Raw genomic sequence first — 7,586 nt, 5'->3', positions numbered from 1 at the left:
TCCATCCTGGGCCTCCTGCAGTGCCACAACGATGCCACCCGAAGGTTACAGGAACAGCAACTCATATTCCGCTTGGGAACCCTGCAGCCTAATGGTATCAATGTGGATTTCACAAGTTTCAAAATCTCCCCTCCCCCTACCGCATCCCAAAACCAGTCCAGCTCGTCCCTGCCTCCCTAACCTGTTCTTCCTCCCACCTATCCCCTCCTCCCACCTCAAGCCGCACCTCCATCTCCTACCGACCAACCTCATCCCACCCCCTTGACCTGTCCGTCCTCCCTGGACTGATCTATCCCCTTCCTAACTCCCCACCTGCACTGACCTTTACTGGCCCCATTCCCGCCTCTTCGACCTGTTTGTTTCCTCTCCACCTATCCTCTCTTCTATCCATCTTCTATCCGCCTCCCACTCTCTCCCTATTTATTTCAGAACCCCCTTCCCCTCCCCCTTTTCTGATGAAGGGTCTAGGCCCGAAACGTCAGCCTTTCTGCTCCTATGATGCTGCTTGGCCTGCTGTGTTCATCTCGCCCTGCACCCTTGAAGTAATGCCTTAATTTAAGAAACTGTGGACAATTCAACCTTCACCCAATTGCCCCACAGTCACCCACTAGACAATGGTGTCTATTATGACTCAAGGTGTGTTATAGCTCCACAGTTGCAAAGGCTTTCACAGCAAAGCCAATCACTAGCCCATCAATCGAAATAGGTTTCAAAGCCAGTGATTAAGAGGTATGGCACAGTGGGGCACAATTCTCAAATCACTATACACGTGAAAGATAGTTATTCTAAAACATAGTTCAGAATGAGTATGGTGGTGAATTAGAGCTGTAATCCCAGGAGCTGGATTAAAAATTCATGGACTACAGTTGTTTAAAATTAAGTGGATGAATGAGTTATGCAAATAGATGGGTATGATATAGTTGGGATTACAAAGACATGGCTGCAGGGTGAGAACAGAATATCCAGGGGTATTCAGTTTTTAGGAAGGACAAAGAGAGGGGTGGAAAAGGAGGTGGGGCAGCATTGTTGGATATCGAGAAAATTAACAGGATAATACAGTGACACACATCCTGGGAAAAATCAAGAATAAAAGATTCAAAGGATCAGAATTTACTCCAGGACATTAGATAAGACCATCCAAAGATCAAAAGAAAAAAAAAAAAATCAATTTTGGTCAACTGGCATCTTTTAAATTCCAGAATTGTGCTATCTTTAGATGATCTGGTCTTAATTGGATTCTGATCCCACAAGCAGCATGGTTATTTTTAAGAAAACAGAGGGAACTAAGCAGCATCTCAAAAGGGGGAAAAAAAAATTCAAATTCGAGCCAAAAGGCCATTAACTTGAAAGACTAAATGCTTCTCTCTTTCCATGTATTTGCTGATCTGCTGAGCATTTACTGCATCCTCTGTTTTTACTTCAGAATTCAAGCTAACATTAGCACTTGGCTTTCCACAAGCGTCACCGGCCTTTTTACAGTCTTCTGAAATGGACATCAGGTCACTCAGTTGAGAGAATATTGCAAAGAGCAGCCACACAGGCTCAAGTGGATCATCACAGCAACAAATCACCAATCCTCCTGGGATAACTGGGGATGGACAATGAACTGGCCTTTCAAGACTGCGTCCTGAGAATGAATTTAAAAGTACATGGGCTGTTGGGCCCAAGTCAGCTACTGTATTACAAAACGCTGCTTCAACTGGACTTTGCAGTTGAGATTGGGGAACTCGCTCACCAGCTTATTGGACGGAAAATACTAAGACCCAGCTCTTAAGCCCCTCTCTCGACCTGCAGTCCAACATTCTCTAACTAGATACTAGCTGATTCAGGCATGCCTGTTCCAGTGTTTACTCCCTCCCCACCTCACACAGCAGCTACACAGAGCCTATTCTCAAATGAGCATGTGTGTTAAATAAAGGAATAAGGTCAAGCACCGACAGAGTCAACAATCATCAATTCACAGATTAAAGTAAAAAATTTCAACCTGAGAGGCTGCTCAATAGAAGTTGGAGTGGAATTTTCTGAAGAAGCAAGGTGTGTTAAAAAATCTACTTCGCTCCCAACTCAGCATGATTTACATTCAGTTAGAATGAATCTCAAACTCGAAACTTGGGCACAAATGCCAATGAACTCTACAAAACAAAAGTGGAGGAGTTGGAATTGGCTCATATTCAGATGTTTCCAAGGGTTGTTGCTTACTTTTGCATGGTAAGTGAACATTCCCCAAGGGGTGGTGGCTGCCAGCGGCAGTGAAACAGCTAAACAAATAAAACTGTCCACTCTATCATTTTTCAATTCTTAAATGAAAAGTGCTCCTGTACCATCAGCTGCAGCTATTGATAATGTTCAAAACAGAGACACAATGGACTTAAAGCACCAACCACAACACAAGCAGACAGACAGTAAAGCACAGCTAGAGATATACCACACCAAGACAAAAAAAAACGTGGTCACCTGATTTCGGAGCAGATTTGATTGGGCAACGATATGCGCCACAAGCTTCCCCTGGCACCACTGAGGCGCAGCTTTCTCAAGCAACGAGACAGGCTAGGGAGGAAAAAAACAAACAAAACAAGCACACAGAAAGGTTACAGCAAGAGCCACAGCTTGGTGAGTCAGGGCTGTGGGGCAGGGGAGGTAAAAGATGGAAGATGGCAAGGTAAAAGAGGTGGAAGAAAATTTTATTAATCAACAGCACCGAGCCACAGATACACCAGCTTCTCGTGGAACATCCCAGAAACAGTTAAACAAGAGCAGGTCAGCTGCAAAGAACAGGTTAATAAGACAGAAGAGCAGTTAGTCACAGCAAGTTACCAATCTCAACAATGCAATACGTGGAAACACAAGCAGGAAGGTTGCAAGTCAAAATTCCCAAATGACCCAGAAAACCATACTGGCAGTGTGCTTGCATACAGGAGAGAGCAATGGGTGTGCAAATTGAATGACCCAATAAGTGCTTTGCAGGAAAGCCTCTCCATGGGTGGTATAAGCAGGTCAGGATTAGCATTAGTCCAGGACAAATATGTAACCACTAAGCCACTAGTTACAACACTTTTAGACAATGGCTGATTTGGGAATGGGAGGTGAGGATGATGGGGGTGTAAATACAATGGCAGGCTCTTACACATCCTGACAGTTGACTTAACAGTAGCCCAGCTTAAGGGGAACAAGGGCAAAGGATGGGAAAGGAAATAAACAAAACACTGCAAATCTAGCACATTTCCTTAGTGCTGACCCCTGGTTAGGATAATATTCCACATTTACAAATGATGTGCAGAGGAGAGAAAGCTACATTGGGGTATGTGCACATCAAAACCAAGCCAATCCTACCACCTTTGCCAAATTCCAGTGACCCTCCACCAAGAGTCAACAGTAGCTTCCGCTGCTCCTCACCCGGGGATAGCAATTCGTGCCCGACCAATATGGACAATGAGGTCTTCAATCAATCTGCAAAAGCCCTGAGGCAGCTCCAGCCAGTAAAAAAAGGAGAGAAGTTCAGAAACCTGCAGCATTGGAGTTTATGTCAGTCCACCCAATCCTGTTCAAGTCCAATAAGGACAGGAAACAAATAGGGTGGCACAGACACTATCGCTGGTTTAGTACCCAAGGCCTAGGATAGTGCTCTGGGACACCATAACAGCTGGTGGAATTTAAAACTAAATGAATAAATCTAGAATTGAAAGCTAATCTCAAGTGATGGTAACCATGGAACTATGCTCAATCGTGAAAAAGAATAACCTGGTTCATCAGCCTTCCTCAATGGAAGGAAATCTGCAATCCTTACTCAATCTGGCCTACGTACAATTTTAGACCCACTGTGATACGATCAATTGTCAACTGTCCCCTCAAACGGTCTGAGTAAGTCACTCATTTCAAGGGCAGAAAATGCTGGCTTTGCTAGAAACACACACACACACACACACACACACACACACACACACACACACACAAAGAAATGGTAAAGTAACAGTAAAATGACTGTGCGCTGGCTGAAAGAGAGCCAACTTGTCCTACAAGTGTTCCAAATATCAAATGCTGCAGTGATCTGAATTAAACCAACTAAATCAGACTTCCATCAGGTCTCCTTCAGTCTCATCTATTCTAGGGAAATCATTGAAAGAAGGGGGGATCCAAATGTTGATAGAACCCCCAGCATCCACGATGGGGAAGATTACGGGAATACAGCTCTTCACATCAGGATTTTTAAATAAAAAAAACTTTGAAAACTGAAACAAATCTGAAAGACTTGATGTGTAATTCAGAGTCCCAGGTTACACTTCCAATGGGGCAGTTCCTGCACTGCATGCTTTGGACACTGAGCAAAGAGAAAACGGTCTCTTGAGACACACACTGGCACCCCACTGCATTTGGTAGTCAGTTGTTTAACCACAACAACAAAAAAAAAAGTTGCTGGAAAAGCTCAGCAGGTCTGGCAGCATCTGTGGAGGAGAAAACAGTTAACGTTTCGGGTCCGGTGACCCTTCCTCAGTTGTTTAACCACTTTTCCCTTGATATACCCCACGTCACTGAGTTTCCAAAAATAAATTTTGCCATTAACAGGAAAACAGAAACGCTCTGTGCTTGCAACCATCCTTCAGAAAAGAAAGGCATGGAAGTTTAAAAAAGTAACTACAACACAGCCTCAATGTTTGAAATCCTATGTCCTAGTGACTCTCAGTAATGAAACTGAAAATATTGATTCTTTCCCAAAAAATCTTCCCCTCTTGAAGATAGCAACTTAAAATGGTTTCAATCAGTGTTTCATAAATAGATGTCTTGCCATGCATGGCCAGAGACTACTGGCAGATACAAACCCCAAATGTATCCTTACCTCAATATCGTCACAAGAACTTTGCAGGAGTCACCAGACAGATACACCGAAGAGCAGCCTTGGGCTAATTTCCCATTTTGTCAGAGAACAGACTACACAAGCTTTTAAAAACCGCTTGGGATCTTCCAAGATCACCACGTACCAGGCGTTGTGGATTGTCATCACTGATTTTAACCTTCAATTGGAGGAGCGGGGGTGTCTCACTCGTCTCCGCAGCCACAGGAATAATGGCTACAATGAATATGCTACACTGACTCAAGTCCCTTGGAAAAAAGATAGCGGTCAGATGCACAGAAAGGACGCAGCCAAAAGCCCAAACAAAATGAGTCAGGACGAGATCCACTTGAATATGGCTTTCTCCTTTTGCTCAAGAGTATGAAAACAGAACTGGAATAGATTAACTGAGGCTTGGAAGATGACAAAACAGATCAAATTTTGGATCATAATCCATTTCTTCTTGAGAAGCACTGTACATGAGCAAGTCTTCATTTCCCAACGATGCAGCACAAGTTGATACAGAATTGTACATCCCCAATGACTCATGGTAATAAATCTGAAAATATTTAGTTTCTTCTCAAACTTTTATGCCCTCCTGAAGGAAGGTCAATTAAGAACCATGGTTCCTCCAGAGCTTTTGAAGCAAGGTCATTTCCATTCAAGGCCAGTGTTAGCAGATATTGTGTTTGTCTGTGTCTGCTGTACATAGAAGCTTTAAGGCAGGGTTAGATTTTTCACTCGTGGAGTTATATCGATAGTTCAGAGTTTTGCTTACCTGTGTCAAGAAATTGCTTGTAATAAACAGTAGTCAACTACAGGAACGTGGTCAGTGTTTTGTGCTAATTGAATTTCAAACTAGTAAATTGTGTACTTCGGTTAATTTATCAACTTGTATGGTGACAGTAGTGCAGCTCAGGAATCAGACACTTTCCTCAAATGGGTAGTAACGCAGTAAAGGACGAGAGTCCACTTCCTACAAAAACCATGTGTATTCTCAGGGCTATTCAGAAGCAACAGTTCCTGGAGCTAAACCAAAACCTGGGAAATTCAATTAGCTTTTACCGAATAGGAGGGAGACTTTTCAGAGAAGACCAAACTAATACAAGAAAGGGCTTTTATTCAAGTTGTGTCAACAATGTAACTGGGTAAAAAAAAAAAATGCAATACCAAGACGGCAGAAGACTTTAAAAAAGTCCCAACTAATTATTCCAGTTTAGAACAAACAGAATGCTGGAGACATTCAGTAGGTCTGGCAGTAGCTGCCCTGGCGGTGGTGGGCTGGTTTGGGAGGCTTGGAGAGTGAGGGAGAAAAAGACTAAACGAACAGTCCAGTACAACAACTTTTTAGAGCTGAAAGGCGCAGAACATTTTTTAAATACTTCTGTCAGAGGCAAAGGAGGACCAAGGCAGCAGATACTTGAGACTTTTAAGTGACTCTTGGATAGGCAAGTGGATGACAGTATAATGTAGGGTATGCAGGGCAGTTTGATCTTAGTAGAATAATAGTTCGGCACAACATTATGGGCCGAAGGGCCTGTACTGTTCTATGTTCTATGTTGTAGGTGGTGTAGATGCACTGTTCTTGCTCCTCCACTGCCTGTCAAAAGGATAAAACACCACATTTCAGTTCTGAAGAAGTGTCATACCAGACTTGGTGTTAACATACTCTTCCTGCACAGGCACTGCCAGACCTGCTGATTTTCTCCAACATTCTAAATGCTGGAAATCTGAAACCGTTCAGTATTTTACTTTTATTCCCATTTAGAATATCACCAAGGGATTTGTCGATTTGCAATAAGTGAATAGAAACTTTTTTTTTTGCAATTCAAAGGCAAATAAACTGCTGCAATTTTAACAGAGCTCTCCTAGGTCTCAAAAATCACATTAAATATTTTCCAACCTCATTCCTGGTCACCATACTTCAAATCTCATGGGATTCTATCTTCATGCAATAGAATCAGCATTTCCAGTTAACAATTAAATAGCTATATCATCAAATATTACACTTGTCACTCAAATCACAGCATTGGATATTGGATACATGAAGACGTAGTTTCTAACAGGGTAACTCTGTAACCAGAGAACACATCCAAGATGATTATAGCAAACTACAAGGGGGATTGTTTTTAAAAATGTAATACAGCTGGTTAAGATTGGGAATATCTAAAAGGCTGTGAAAGCAGACTTAAAGGTAGCTTTCAACAGCTATTAACGAATGAATAAATAATCAAAAAGGAAAAGTTTACGGAAAAGTTCAAGTGTAGTGTGGTGCAAGTGGGCCAAATTGGATTGATCAAAGAGGCAGTACAGGAATTTTGGACTAAAAAGCCGCCTTTTAGTGCAACATGATTATGTAAATATGCAATATTTTACCTTTGCTATTTTTACATCATCTTTCTTTTTTGCACCTTGGAGAGATTCATAATGATGTCTTGCACTGTCATAGTCAACAAGCTTCCTCCCACGCTTCGCAATACGAGTCTACAAGAGAAATTCTTATGTTTAAACTGCAGATTCACAACAGATATTGCACCTCTAAAGACGAATGCACACAGTCTTTTTTTCTTGGCATCTTAAGTAAAAAGCTATTGTCAAATATCAAAGCTGGTAAATGCCTAATTCCTTGATGGGAGAGATGTTAAATGATTGTATCATGTCAGTTTACTGAGGATAAAGAAATGGAGGCTAGAGAACTCAGGGAAATAAATATTTATGTTTAGGAAATCAGTTCACGTTACAGTAGTAGTAGTGCTGGAAG

General features: G+C 42.1%; 1 long non-coding RNA gene across 1 annotated transcript in view; it reads right to left on the bottom strand.

Moving 5' to 3' along the window:
• LOC125481116 overlaps positions 1 to 7,311 on the bottom strand; it is a 29,830-nt gene extending 22,519 nt beyond the window's left edge. Inside the window, exon 1 of the long non-coding RNA XR_007261214.1 lies at positions 7,202 to 7,311. This is a non-coding gene — a long non-coding RNA (uncharacterized LOC125481116). The remainder of the gene's footprint in view (positions 1 to 7,201) is intronic.
• Between the last annotated feature and the right edge of the window lie 275 nt (positions 7,312 to 7,586).

This window comes from Rhincodon typus, unplaced genomic scaffold, assembly GCF_021869965.1.
Source record: "Rhincodon typus isolate 14 unplaced genomic scaffold, sRhiTyp1.1 hic_rhity00000919, whole genome shotgun sequence".
NCBI lineage: Eukaryota > Metazoa > Chordata > Chondrichthyes > Orectolobiformes > Rhincodontidae > Rhincodon > Rhincodon typus.
The sequence above is the reverse complement of the archived record's forward strand: the minus strand, read 5'-3'. Positions and strand labels throughout refer to the sequence as shown.